Here is a 15,860-nt window from a genome sequence, read left to right on the forward strand (position 1 = left end):
CAGAAACAGGGTCAAACTCAATCCAGATATTATTCTCAAGACCCACCTTAGTCTCCCGATTGGATTCTTCCCAGTCAGAGTCCAATCCGATCTGGATCTGAGCGATTTTATCATGCAGAAACTGTACAAAATCCTCAGCTCTGCCCTGTAAAGGGTCTTCCCTTGCTCCCTGATTGAGGAGGGAGCGGATCACACGAAACAGGGCTGCTGGGCAGTTTTCTGCAGATGCAATGAGGGCGGTGAAGTAATCTCGTTTCGCTGCTTCCATCGCCACTAGATAAGACCTAATATGGGTTCTTAACTGTGTTCGGTCAGATTCAGACTGGGAGGACCTCCAACTCTCCTCTAGGCATCTTTTCTGACGTTTCATTTCCCGGAGGTCCATAGAAAACCAAGAAGCAATCCGGGATCTGCATCGGGTTAGAGGCCGCAAAGGTGCAATACTGTCCAAGGTATCGGTAGCCACCCGTTCCCAGGATGCCACCAGAGCCTCAGCTGAATCACAGGATTGAGAGGTGGGTAATGTCCCAAGCTCCTTCAAGAACCTTTCTGGATCCATCAGGTGCCTGGGGCGGAACCATTTTATGGGTCCAGTCTCCCAGCGGCAAGGGTTGGTAGATTGAAAGTCCAGTCTAAGGAGGGAATGGTCAGTCCATGACAGGGGAGTGATGGAAAGTTCCCCTTTACCATGACTATTTATCCACTGCCCAGAGAGAAAAACCAGGTCGAGTGTGTGTCCTCCTCTATAAGTTGGGCCCTGAATAACCTGAGTCAGGTCCATGGCTGCCATGGAGGCCATGAACTCCCGGACTGTTTCAGATGACTCGCCGATCGAAGACAGATTAAAATCTCCCACAACCAAAAGGCTGGGGAGTTCGAGTGCCACTTTAGTCAAGACATTGAGCAGTGCGGGCAGGGCTGTGGCAACATAGCTGGGAGATAGGTATGTGACCAACAAGCCTGACTGAACTCCAGGGTCCCATTTCAATAGAAGAGACTCACACCCGCCTATCTGAGGGACAGTGACCTCCTTAGGACTCAGACTTTCTCTAACAACCACTGCCACCACCCCGCCCCTTCCCTGGTGTCGCGGCTGGTGCAGGACACAAAAGCCTGGGGCATAAATCAGAGAGACTTTTTACTTTTTACACACTGTCTAATGTTTAAATATCGCAAATCAGTATGCTTAGACTGTGTTCTTACAGCTAAATTAATAGCCATATTGATTGCAGATTGATTGTCTTCGTACATTATAAATGGATCATTCACATTTAATCTTATATCAATTAACAATTGTTTATAATATACTAATTCAGTACACATCAAGGATAAACATGAAAATTCGGCTTCCATAGTTGATAAACTAATATGCTTTTGCCTAATTGATTTGCATCCTATCAAAACATTATCCAACGTTACCACTATACCTGATGTTGATTTACGAGTAAGTAGATCTTTTGTAAAACTTGCATCAGCATATGCTGTTAAAACTAAGTCACTACTAGGCTCCAAATATAACGAATAATAAATCATTTGCTTCAGATATCTAAGTATCCATTTAGCAGCTTGCCAGTGTCTTTCAGTAGGTTCAGCATTATAGCTAGCCACTTGGTTAACACTATTGGTTAACACTATAAGATATATCTGGCCTAGACCAATTAGTCAAATATGATAGACTGCTTATTAAGGATTGATATATTTTCTTGTTGAATACAGGATTTTGAATATTACTATGTTTAAAATCTTGACTCATTGGTGTTTTAGCAGACTTACAGAGTTCCATGTTGTAACATTTCAGTAACTGGCTAATTTTCTTGGCTTGCAAAATTTTGTAACCTTTACTAGTTTTAACTACATCAAGACCAAGATAATGCTTAATTTCTCCCAAATTCCTAATTCTGAACTTCTTTTGCAACACAGAAACAATTTTGGTTGCTTCGTTTTCAGATTTTGTAATAAGTGCTATATCGTCAGTAAATAGCAATAATAAAGAAACTAAACCATCTTTCTCTTTCTTGAACAAACATGGATCAGCTATACTAGCTACAAAACCCATTGCAACTAACTCATTAACAATACATTTGTTCCACTCGTAACCTGACTGCTTTAAGCCATAAAGACTTTTCTTCAGTCTCCAGCAATCTGTCTTCCCATTAGTATTCAAACCTAGTGGCTTCTTCATATAGATCATATGTTGTAATGGTGCATGCAGATATGCAGTTTCAACATCTATATGATTTATCCTATAACTATTCTTAGCTGCCCACACTAATGCTGCTCGCAATGTGCTGCTCTCAGACTCAGTGCAAACACTTCATCATAGTCCTTATCTGATTGACCAAATCCATATTTTTTTTTTGTAAAAATTTTTTATTTTTTCCAACATAAACATAAAAAGGAAAAATTTTTCAAGAATGAAGTTTTGCTCCGGTTACAAATGGGTACACTAATTTAACAAACGAGAACAAACAATTTTAACATAAATTCCAACATCTTAATAAATCTTTCTATTATCTCATCATACATCCTAATCTCCTACTAAGGCAGAGCTCATTTTTATATGCAATTATAAATTCAATTATAAATCAAAATTCAATACCGCTTTATCTAAATTTTTTATCCCTTTTAGCAACAACATTAAACACAAAGACAACCTATTCTATTAATCTATATATTTATCTTCCAATTTTATTACCACAAATCTTAAATTCCAAATGTATATAACTCAATTTTTATTTCAATTTATTAACCAAAATTTATTTCTATTTTTCTCATTTTCTAAACCCAATTCATCCTATCATGTTCTTAAACTTTTACACAGAGATCTCAAAATTTACCGTTTCATTTTAATTATCACCCAACATTTTCTTTTTCACCTCTTATTAATAATTATTCTTCAGTATATTCTCCTCATTTTCCTCCATTACTCCACCTATTATTTGGCTGAGTTCTAGCATAGCATATTTTGGCTGAGTTTTCAGCATATTCTCCTCCATAACTCCCCTTTTAATTTGGCTGATTACCAGCATATTCCATTGTTTTGGCTGATTTCCAGCATTCTCCTCCTTAACTCCACCTATTATTTGGCTGATTTCCAGCATTTCATTATTTGGCTGATTTCTCAGGATATTCTCCTCCATTAACTCCAACTTCTATTCTGCTAACTTATTAAAAAATTCTTTTTCCATATATTGTCTATTAATCCACTGTTTCCAACTCTTCCAGGGTGTATCCCCATCTATTTCTTAATATTAATCATTTCCAACATGTGTTAAATGCAATCCCAATTATAACTTCCATCTGTGTACCTTAGTACATCATCTAAAATCTTTAACAATTGATCATCATTATCATCCACCACTTTGTTATCAAATTAAAACTAAAACATGTTACAAGTTATGCTTTTATGAATGTATCACTTTTAGTCACCTTAGCTTCCCATTTCTATTTTTATTATATTTCTATCTTTATTTACCATAAACACTTCTTGTTTTTATTTAAAGCTCATTTAAATTTTGAACCATTTAAACAATTAAACATTCAAACATTACTATCTAATTTATCTATTTTGCTTCTTCTTTTCTTTATCTGTCCATATGCATTTCAATTCAAAGTCAATACTTCCACGCTTAAAACTCTGCATATCCTTTTTAATTCTATTATAAAATCTGTTTCCAGTAAAACATCATCTATTCCACTTCTGTTCCTGCGCCAAGCCTTTTGTTGCTACGCCAGTTAGTTAAAGGTTTATTAGTCATTAGTCATTGTATTTCTTCTTTCTTTGTAAAGCCATCAAACGACAGAATAGGAATCTCCAAAGTTCAAAATCATAGGTTTTTTTTTCAAAGTAATCCACAATATGTAACAAGACAAATAGGTTCTTTTCAGAAAAAAAACAAATTTCCACAATCAACACTTTCACTTAATCACAGCTTCAATCGCCGTTTTGAAACATTTATGTAGCAATCCGTTTGATCTCTTTGTCTGGCTTTTAAAGGTGGCAAGTTCTTAATTATCGTTTTTCTCTTTTCAAGTTCATTTCAGTTTTAGCAAGAAAGTTCAAATGTCCAGCTCTATTTAGTTAATAAGCAGTTCCCTCCAATCAATCAGTGGTGGAATAAAGTTCTTAAAGGGTTTAAAACTTCTTTCCTTTTTTTTCCCTTCAAAATCTTCAAGGCCCTCAGATCTTCAGCCGCTAGGTAAGGCTGTAGGTCTTATTTATAAATATCCTCATTAACACATTGTTTCTCGCCTGGGCTGGTGTCACTCACCCGGCTCCGAACACATCGTCTTTTCTTCCTTCCTCCTGCACTTTGCTTGTCCCGATTTGTCACAGTCTTGAAGCAGCTGCCATGGCTGCCGTCCCCTGCCGCTGACTTAGAGGATTGCCTCTGGCCTCTGAGGAACTTGCCCATTCCTCTCGGCCGCCCAAGGGTCCCTCTCTTTCCCCTGTCCCTTCAGGACAGGGTAGGTCCGCAGACCTGTCAGTGGCGGTTAGCCAGTCGGGGTTTTGGCGGGGCTCATCAGAGCCCTGCCATTTCCCCAACTGCATCCCCACGAAGCCAAACCGGAAGTCTCCTGATTGACCAAATCCTTGAGCAACTAACCTTGCCTTATGGATAACAGTCCCATCTACACCAGTTTTTAGTTTATAAACCCACTTGCAACCAATTGCATGCTCACCTGGTGGTAGCCTAACATTCTCATAAACATTTAACTCCTTCAATGATGTCAGCTCTTTGTCCATCACTTTCTTCCAAGCTACCTGATCCTTTTCAGGATACAGCTTAATTTCATTAAAGTTAGATGGCTCTATGTTCACCTGACATACAACACTTGCTTGATACCAGGTGGACGTGTCTCTCTAGTTGAACATCTAAGTAACTCAGGACTTGGTATAGGTATTTCCTCTTCTACCTCCCCTATAACCTCCTCTTCCTTTACAGTAATAGAAGGTTCTTCAACTATCTCATTATCAGGGGTATCAGTAAACAATGAAGTATCCACAATAACACTATCATTTCCCTTGTCGGATTCCTGCTCAAGCTTACTCCAGCCAACATGCTCCAGAAACTTGGCACTAGCACTGCAGTACACACTAGTGGTACCTGGCTCCCAAAATCTATATGACCTGTGGTTCATAACCAACAAAAAACAGCTTCTTTGCTCTATGTTGCCCCTTTCGCCTCAATTGAAGGAATATGAACCCATGCTGGGGCTCCAAATGTGTGCAAATAACTTAATTCTGGTCTTCTACCATGCCAACGTGTGAATGGTAATTCACCAGTTGTTGAATTGACTATGTTATTCAAGACATGGTTAGCACACATTATTGCCTCACCCCAAAGTGTCTCAGGCAAACTAGAATCAAATAACATGGTTCGAGCCATAGCCTGCAATGTTTGCCCTCTGCGTTCAATATACACATTACGTTGTGGTCTATAAGGGGCAGAATGCTTGTGTTCAATGCCAGCTTTCTGTAACATAGTTACAAGCTTGTTATTGGTGAAACTCAGTACCATTGTCAGTTACCAGGCAAAGAACCTTGCGTTTCTTTTTCCTCTCAGCAAACCTCAGCCAGTTTGAAAAATGCTGGAATGTTTCTGCCTTGGTTTTCATAAGGTAACAGAAACCATAACGGGAAAAATGGTCTATTATGCTCAATATATAACAGGCTCCTTCTAATAATATAATATCTGCAAACACTACCTCTAAAGGTTCATTGGTTGTAAACCCATTAACTCTGTTTGCAGGAGTTACCTTACTCTTTTCTTGGCTATAGACTGCAATGCTCCACTGTCAACTACCCACAAATCATGGTTTACAGTTGTAGTTCAGCTGGATATAGCTAAACTAACATCCTTTTTAGCTCTCTGTTGACTGCCAGTATTCAGTTTCTTGTCCTTTTTACAGAATCTAGCTATATGACCAGTGGTGAAATCTAAAATTTGTTACTACCGGTTCTGTGGGCGTGGCTTGGTGGTGGTGGGTAATGTGACTGGGTGGGCGTGGCCAATTTTTTTTTACTTTTAAAACCAATTTTTACATGTAAAACCATGTAAAAAAAATGCTTTCAAAAGGCTCTGACGATCCCAGCTGAGTTGTCTAATTGTCAGAGGGTTTTTAAAAAACCCTCTGCCGATCAGGCAACTCAGCTGGGATCATCAGAGCTTGGATCGTCAGAGCCATTTAAAAGAAAAAACTTTTTTTCTTTTAAACGGCTCTGACGATCCAAGCTGAGTTGCCTGATAGGCAGGCAACTCAGCTGGGATCGTCAGAGCTTGGCTCGTCAGAGCCATTTAAAAGAAAAAAAGTCTCTGATGATCATGTGGCTCAGCTGGGCATGGGCAGGGGCAGGGATTTTTGCTACCGGTTCTCCGAACTGCCCACCGCTATCGCTACCTACTCGGCCAAGCCGGTCTGAACCGGGAGCATTTCACCTCTGTATATGACCCTTAGCCCCACAAGAAAAACACTTTCTAACAGTATAGGCAGTTGAAGACAGATTTTCTTCCTGTGGTTGTCTCTTTCTCAGTTGGTCTTTATCTTGCCTTCTTCTGGACTCTTCTAACAATCTTCCGGTTATGCCAGTTCAAAAAAGGGAAAAAAACAGAGCCAGGAAACTACAGTCCAACCCTAACATCAATACCTGGGAAGATACTGGAAAAGATAATTAAAAAATAGATCTGCCAACATCTAGAAATGGGTAAAGTAATAACTAGAAGTCAGCATAGGTTTGTTAAAAACAGATCATGCCAAACCAATCTTATTTCATTCTTCAACATAGTGACTAAATTAATAGACCAGTGAAATACTGTGGACCTAATATAGTTAGACTTCAGCAAGGCATTCAACAAAGTACACCACAACCTGCTTGGTAAGCTGGAAAAAAGTGGGATAGATAGCATCACGATCAAATGGAGATGTAACTGGCTGACTGTAGTCCTTAATGGTACTATGTTTACATAGAGGGAAATAAGCAGTATGGTACCATAAAGTTCCATCTTAGGCCCGGTACTCTTCAACATCTTCATAAACAACTTAGATGAGGGAATAGAAGGGGAATTTATCAAATTTGCCAATGATAATAAGCTGACAAGAATAGCCAACATCTTAGATTATTCAGTTAGATTCAGATGGATCTTGACAGACTTGAACACTGAGCCTTATCTAACAAAATGAAATTCAATGTAAAGAAAAGTAAAGTCTTACACTTAGGCAAGAAAAACCAAAAATATGCCTATAGACTGGGTAAAACCAGGCTTAATAGCAATAACTGTGAGAAGGATCTTGGAGTCTTAGTGAACAACCAAATAAATGCAAGCCAACAGTGTGTGGCAGCAGCCAAAAAAGCCAAGGCAATCCTAAATTGCATTAACAAAGGTATTCAATCAAGATCAAGTGAGATACTAATACCACCCTATAAAGCCTTAGTAAGACCACACCTAGAATACTGCATCCAATTTTGGTCACTACACTATAAAAAAAGATGTTGAGACTCTAGAAAGAGTGCAGAGAAGAGCAACCAAGATGATTAGAGGACTGGAGGCTAAAACATATGAAGAATGGTAACAGGAACTGGGCATGGCTAGTCTAGTGAAAAGAAGGACCAGGGGAGATATGATAGCAGTGTTCCAATATCATGTGTTCCAACATGAAAGCAGTGTCTGCCACAGAGAGAAGGGGGTCAAGCTATTTTCCAAAGCACCTGAAGGCCAGACAAGGAATAATGGATGGAAACTGATCAAGGAGAGATTCAACCTAAAAATAAGGAGGAATTTTCTGACAGTGAGAACAATCAACCAATGGAACAGCTTGCCTTCAGAAGTTATGGGAGTTTCATCACTGGAAGCTTTCAAGAAGAGATTGGACTGCCATGTGTCAGAAATGGTCTCCTGCTTGGGTGGGGAGCTGGACTAAAAGACCTACAAGATCACTTCCAACTCTGTTAATCTGTTAAAGTATTATTTAAGTAAATGAAGCTATACCTTTTAATTCATTTTCAGTGAAATTGACACTTGTTATTGTTACTGACAGCAGCACAACTTCGTCCCTTAGCCTCAGAACACAATGACATTAAACTGCCAAATTGGTCAAGCCAAAAGCCATTTAGTCCAGTGTCCTGGATTGGCAATAGCCTTGGCCTCTAGAGAGCAATAGGCTCTGTTTTCTACTGCCAGCCCAGATATTTCTAAATCTTGAAACCAAAGAAAAGTTTCCCTACAGTTTTTCACTGTAGCTTTGAAGAGTTGTCCTAAGCTTCAACAGTTTCCTGTGCGATACTCAAATACAGAACTCAAATATGTATTTGAGTTCTGTATCATACAGGAAACTTTCATGTGTATAATGCCAGATTCATCAGAGGGAGCTAGTTAGCATATTCCTATTGTCTCCTTTCATATGAAGAAAGTGAACATTCAGAGAGAACTATGATTTTTGTACATGTTTCAATATGAAAGGCTAATTATTAGCTGTGTTTCATGCAGTCCAGGGTTATATTTGTTGCAATATTTTCAGGATCAGACTCAATAATAATAATAAGAGTTAGAGGTTTAAATATATTTCTCTTTAATTATAATAGGCATTCTATATTCACTGAATATTCACAGATAGAAGCAAAGAAAATGGTGAAGGTGGCTCCTTATATATACAAAGGGTGGAGCCAAGAGTGGGAGTGGTGAATTATGAATACATTAAGAGTCAAAGAATAAGTTAACCCCTGATATCCCATATATACATTATTTACACATTAGGGAATAAGGCATTTACATCTGACAAATCCCCCTCTAAATGCCGGTTCGCTATACAACACCAATTACATTCAGATTCAGGACAATATAAGACATACAATTTGGAAGTTAAGTATTTGTGCTGTTTAGAAGGTAAAGGCTTTGTCAATATGTCAGCTAATTGTTCAGAGGTATCACAATGCACTGCTTTGATAAATCCATCTTGAGACAATTGTCTCACATGCTTAAATTTTATATCTATATGCCTGGATCTTTGTCCAATGGCATCGGATCTAGATATTTCAATGGCTGCTTTATTGTCTTCATGCATAACAAAAGGCAAAGCAGGTTTTTTCCAAACATCTGAAATTAAATCATTAAACCATACAAGGTTATTTGCAGCTTTGGATAAACAAACATATTCCGCTTCTGTGGTTGAAGTGGCTACCAGTTCTTGTTTACCAGTGTACCAGTAAACTGGACAGTCATTTAACAGAAAAATATAACCAGAAGTACTTTTTCTGCATGATATATCTCCAGCCCAATCCGCATCTGCGTAACATGTAAGTTTTGGTTCTTTATTATCACTAGGTTCTAATACTAGGCAAAAGTCTAATGTACTTTTCAGATATCTTAAAATTCTTTTGACAGCTTCCCAGTGATACATTGTTGGTTTGCTAACGTGCCTTGATAATAAATTGAGTGGTAATGCAATATCTGGCCTAGTCCAATTAGATATATAAAGAAGTGAACCTATGACTGATCTATAAAATGTATTATCCTTGAATTCAGGGGAAGATTCATCAGTATTTCTAAGGAAATCAGTTTGCATAGGAGTATCACAGGGTTTGGCATTGTTTAAATTGCATTTGTTTAGAAGTTCAATAATCTTATCTTTCTGAGTAAGTTTGAATCCCCTTCTAGTTTTGTTAATTTGTACACCAAGGTATTTGTTTACTTTACCGAGAGATTTCAACGAGAAATGTTCATTCAGCTTGTTTACAAAGATTTCTCTTCTCTCTTTGTGTTTTCCTATATATAAAATATCATCTACATAAATCAATACAAATTCAATGCAATCATCACTCTTTTTGACAAAGAAACAGTTATCAGCAGTGGTAGCGTTGAAATCCATGGTCTTAAGTACTTTTACCAAGCAATCGTACCATCTTTTGCCAGATTGCTTTAATCCGTATAAACTCTTGTTCAATAGCCAAATTTCATTTTTATTAGTGTATTGACTGTGAGGTTCTCTTACATATATTTCCTTATCTAGTTTTGCGTGTAGATACGCAGTCTGTATGTCATATTGAAATACATCAAGATTGAGTGCGGATGCTACTACTAGAGCTGTTTTAATACTCTCTGTTCTTACTGTGGGAGAGTACATGTCAGTATAGTCCTCCGGATATTTTTGTGCATAACCTTGTGCAACCAATCTAGCTTTGTATAGGGTATTGCCTCCTTCTAGGTTCTTAATTTTATAAATCCACCTGGTACCAATAATTGTTTTATCTTTAGGTGCAATCGCAGGTGTGAATACATTTAATCCTTGCAAACTTTCCATCTCTTTTTTCATAGTTAGTTCCCATTTTTCCTTTTCTTCACGAGGGAGTTTTAATACTTCCTCATATGTATTAGGTGTTATTTGTTCACCATCCATATGCATTATGTAATCTCTGTATTTATTTGGTATTTGATTTCTGTTGTTCCTAATAGCTCTTTCAGGTTTGCTATGGTAGTCATGCAAATATCTTGCTTCCTTTTTTGTTAATGTGTCTGTCTTTATTTTGTGTTGACTATTTGTCCATGTTTTGGTTTTGTTTTTATTTTTGTTGATATTTTGATTTTCTATTGTCCCTTCCTCACGAGATTTTGTATCTATGCATTTATTTGGAAATATTTCATTAAGATGTAATTTAGACCAGTTGGCCTGTTCATGGAACACAGCTGTTCTGGAAACTATAAATTTGTTATTATTATCAATGAATCTGTACCCTTTGGTGCCAGTTTCATATCCCATAAATCTTAGTCTTCTGGATACGTTTTCTCCCTTTCTTCTCAACTGTTTAGGTATGTGTACGTCTGCAGTGACCCCAAATATGTGCATGTGTGCTAATTTTGGTTTCCTATTATACATCACCTCATATGGTGTCTTATTCACAATACTGGACCAGGTTCTATTTTGAGTGTAATTTGAATAATGTAAGGCTTCTGACCAAAATTGTTTGCCTAAACCAGCATCCTCTAATGTGCACCTAATCATGGTTTGTAATGCGGAATTCTTTCTCTCTGCAATCCCGTTCTGGAACGCAGAAAATGGACTAGACGTGTAATGTAGCATTCCTCTATCTTTTAACCATTGGGAGAATTCTTTAGACATGAATTCACATCCCCTATCTGTCATAATTTGTTTTATTCTGATATTATGTTGTGTTTCTATGCGTTTGTAAAATTCCTTAAATTTTTGAAAGGTTTCATCCTTGTGTTTTAATGTGTAAACAAAACCATAGCGACTGTAATCGTCTACTATTGTTAGGAAGTAACGTTTTCTATAAGTGATTGATGGAGTTAATGGGCCAACTAAGTCCATGTGTACTAAGTCAAAAATTTTGTTAGTTGATCTGGTGGATTTTTTTGGCCTGGGACTAGTTTTTAGTTTAGTAGATTTACATACTGAGCATTCCAAATAATTTTCACAATTTTTTATTTTGACACCTTCTGCGTGTTCAGTCATTTTTTGTACTACAGGAAAACTTGCATGTCCTAACTTCCTATGTAAGATGTGAGCACACTCGTCATGAATTGGTTTACCTATTTTTGGTTTCTTCTCATTGTGTGTATCTGTGTGATCATGAGATATTTTACATTCATCATTGTCACTGTTACTAATATTTTCATCATCTGCCTCAATACAATCTTCCATATTTGAATCAATGTTATGTAACCATCTTTCTTTTGTTATTAGATAGGGTAGGCCTCCTTTAATCATCACAGTGCCTACATTTGTTTTATTCTTCTCTAAAGTTGCTTTTCCCTTTGAGAAAACTATATTGATGTCAGAATCTCTGCTTAGTTTTATGGCACTTAGTATGTTATGAGGTATTTCTGGTATTAACAATACCCCCTCTATTTTTCCTAGACCAGGCAAGGTCACATTCCCTCTGCCTAATACTTGAACTTTTTCTTGATTAGCTACCTTTATTACAAACTTATCTTCTGTAAATGAAGACAATATATTTTTGTTATTAGTGGTGTGATTAGTTGCCCCAGAATCAATAAGCCAATTATTGTTCTCATTTTGTTGCGTTTTAGTGCTGTCTTGTTTATTTAGTCCATTCAGTGAACCAGATTTTCTCTCTTTTGAATTTTCTCTGCCCCCTCTACTTTCTCTGTAATTTGGTGGGCTTCTATATTTATGTCTATCTGTGGAAGACTGTCTATAATTGTATTTATTCCTATATTCTGACCTATGTCTTTCCTTTGAAATTTTGGGACAATCTCTTCTATTGTGTTCCCTGGACCCACAATTGTGGCATTTAAAAGTTTCATTATATTTTTCTTGGAAAGCTACCTTCCTAAAAGATTTGTGTTCTGTGTGATTGCTATAACGATTTTTTCTTGAATTGTCTTCTGCTATCAATTTGTTAGACAGACTTTCTATTGATAAATATCCTAGATTGATGGTGTCTAAGTGTGACATAAAACTATCCCATGATGAATCAAGTGAGTTGATAATAACACTTTTCATTGTTTGATCTGAAATCACTTCCCCCCTCAAATGCAGCTCAGCTCTTATTTTGTTTAAAGATATTAAATGCTCACTTATGGAAACCCCTGGTTTTACTCTGGAAGAAAAGAAGTCCTTAGACATTCTTGTGGTGGTAGCTACACTATCGCTGTGAAACAAATTAAACATGCATTGAATTATTTCTGAAACAGTTAGATTTGGTTTGATGCTATGATACATTGCAGGAGACACGCTAGATATTATTAAGAAAAATGCCTTATGGTGTAAACAATCTATTTTTAAAGTCCAAGGTCTTCTTGGGGGACTAGTGATAAAAAATAGTAAATTTTCTTTCATAAAGACAACCTGGAGCTGTTGATACCATTCTTGCAAATTAATGCCATCAACCCTAAGTTTTGGGAAGTCACTGGGTAAGTTTCCCACATTATTTTGTCCATTACTTACAACCTGAGGTAGTCCGTGGTCTCGCAAGTGTAGGAAATTGCAAAACGGCATGGGGATGCTCGCAACGAGTCTGCGCGGTTCTCTGGCCAGTTCAAGTCTTTCCGGACTGTCTACGTAGTTTCGCACATGCGCGTTGTTCATTTCTTCTTTGGCGTCGTCGTGGAAGGTTCTCTCCATTGTAGCTCGCTCGCTCCGCTCCTCTTCAGACGAGTCGGTCTCTGGCTCGGTCTTAGGAGTTCTGATGGCGGCGACTGTTCTTCTCTTTCTTTTGGGTGCGTTGGCGCTTGCTTCGGTCTGCGGTGTAGGGCGGAATCGACATGGCTCTCTGGGCTCGGGCGTCGTCGCTCTCGAAGTCAGGATGGGAGCGTGCAGGTCTTGAAGTATCGGCTTGTTCGCTTGCTTCTTCGTTGGCGCTTTGGAAATTTTTAATTTTGGCCCAAATGCAGCAAAAAGTGTCTTCATTGCTGACTTTACTTGGGATTTCGTTAAGTCGTCTTCACTTTCTGATTCTGGCTCTTCTGAAGAGTTTGAATCCTCCTTTTCACTTTCGTTGTCTGATAACGTTTTTCGCGCTAGAAATTTTGAACTGAGCATTTTGATTGGCTCTGCTTCGCTCACTTTGGAGGCTTGTTGAAACCAAGATGGCTGCCATTCAAAATTTCGCGCGGGATCACATTTTTTCTTTTTCATAACGACTTTCTCTGTAGTCATATCACTCACAGTTTTTTGGTCTTTGGGTTTCTCTTTAGCGATGTTTTTCTCTCTCGCTGCTCCGCTGTTCTTCAGCATTTCTTGGAGGTTCGCGATGAGGCTTTCATCATTCTTCTGGCTTTTTAATAACTTTAATATCTCTGACCTGAGTTCGTTATTTTCTATTTCGATTTCCTCCTGGCCATCATTTTCATTTATTAATTCTTCTTCTTCAGTGGTGTATTCTCCGGATTCTCTCGAAATCGCGTTTGTGGATTCGTTGATTATTTCTTGTTCAGTTTCTATTTCTTTGCTGTAGGCCCTGGTGTTGGGCCTATCTTTCTTAGACATTTTTAGGTATTTATTGAGTCAATTAACCATCCTCTGCTACCAGCTTGTTGCAATATTTTCAGGATCAGACTCAATAATAATAATAAGAGTTAGAGGTTTAAATATATTTCTCTTTAATTATAATAGGCATTCTATATTCACTGAATATTCACAGATAGAAGCAAAGAAAATGGTGAAGGTGGCTCCTTATATATACAAAGGGTGGAGCCAAGAGTGGGAGTGGTGAATTATGAATACATTAAGAGTCAAAGAATAAGTTAACCCCTGATATCCCATATATACATTATTTACACATTAGGGAATAAGGCATTTACATCTGACAATATTGGTCTGAATATTTGCAAAATATTTGTGGGAGAAAAAGAACAGAATATTTGGTAAGTTTATTGATGAATGAAGAACATGGAGTTACATAGAACCATTAGCTGCATATAGTTACAGTGGAGTTGAGTGGAACTGATTTGTAATTGTAGGAAGTTAGCACCCACCCCTTTCCTGGAAGAGTGAAATATTTTAGGAAATATGAAAAAGGCAGAATATTATATTTCCCTGGGATAAGCATGTTTTGAAGCAGCTCCCATCTTCCTGCCCCCACCCTTTGTCAATGGGCCATTAAGGCTTGGACCAGTCTATTCTACATAACAAAGATCTACCTCCTTCAGGCAGAGCCATAGTAGGAATTGCCAAAGATCCAACAAAGATAGGATTAGCCCTCTACACAATAGCAGCAGAAACTCACCACATGTGACCTGGGAAGCACATGTGACCATCAGCCAGCAAGGCTAGCTAAGACTCCCACCCCCTGGGAATCTGACAACCAATCAGGATACTCTTGGGGCCCCAAGAAATGCAGAGCCAGAGAGAGCATAAAAACCCGAGGATTTACTGTATTTTTTTACCCTTTTCTGTTCAGGAACTCAAGCCATGTGATCCTGTCCACCATTAAACCATCTTTCCAAGCAGTCTCCATGTTTCCAGTGTCTTTTCCCCACTTGGAGCAGAACCTAGAAGGATGTTTCTTCCAACATAAGTTACTACTCAAATCTAGGAGTGATCAAACTTTTCAGTTAATGTATATCTCTGTGAATGTGTACATTTGGGTAACAAAGAGTGGATGCTCCCTAGCGTAATCTCAAGAATTCTACCTAGCAATGATATCAACTTTGTTTGACAAAGCATTTACTGAAATAGAAATTACTATTGTGGATACCAAAAACAGATTGTGCAAAACATTTTTCTGGGATGAGTGCTACATGTCAATAGCATGCTAGGGATGATACTGCAAATAAATGAATGAAGTGGGGCAAGGACAAAAAATAAATATCATTTGATTGATTAATTATGTGTCATAAAGTCATTTTTGACTTCTAGGAACCACATAGATTTTCTCCAAGACAATCTATTCTTAAGCCTTTAATACATTTTTTAAAAAATCCAATACTTGGAATGTTTTTCCGCCTTATTGGCACTGCTGACCTTTGGAATGGCTTCCCACTTGATGTTAGGTCTGCTCTTGACTAACTTCTGGAAGACTTTGAAGACTGAACTCTTCTAACAGGTGTTTGGGTTATGATGTCTCTTTGGTATCATGTGTTTTTAGTTCTTTTCTGCATTTCCTGTATTTTGCTTTTTTGCATTTGCAAAATGCTGAGAATCTATTTAGTAGCAGAATATAAACCTACTCAATAGGTAAATATAGCTTTTATATCATGAATCAAATGCAAATACAATCAAATTGAACCTATTGCCAATATTCAGATGAGATAGAGACAATATGTCTTGTCATGATGATTTCTTCATGGCAAAATATGTACATTAATGTTGTAAATAAGTGTCTTGCTTTGAAAAGTCTATCATATCTATTTCAGTTTCTTATTCTCTGCATTCACAATTAG

At 37.7% G+C, this 15,860-nt stretch overlaps 1 long non-coding RNA gene across 1 annotated transcript in view; it reads left to right on the forward strand.

Moving 5' to 3' along the window:
• LOC148112902 (uncharacterized) overlaps positions 1-15,304 on the forward strand; it is a 61,991-nt gene extending 46,687 nt beyond the window's left edge. Inside the window, exon 2 of the long non-coding RNA XR_015728989.1 lies at positions 14,879-15,304. This is a non-coding gene — a long non-coding RNA (uncharacterized LOC148112902). The remainder of the gene's footprint in view (positions 1-14,878) is intronic.
• Positions 15,305-15,860: the final 556 nt, after the last annotated feature.

The sequence above is a fragment of the Pantherophis guttatus genome, chromosome 7, assembly GCF_059756535.1.
Source record: "Pantherophis guttatus breed Tessera chromosome 7, ASM5975653v1, whole genome shotgun sequence".
NCBI lineage: Eukaryota > Metazoa > Chordata > Lepidosauria > Squamata > Colubridae > Pantherophis > Pantherophis guttatus.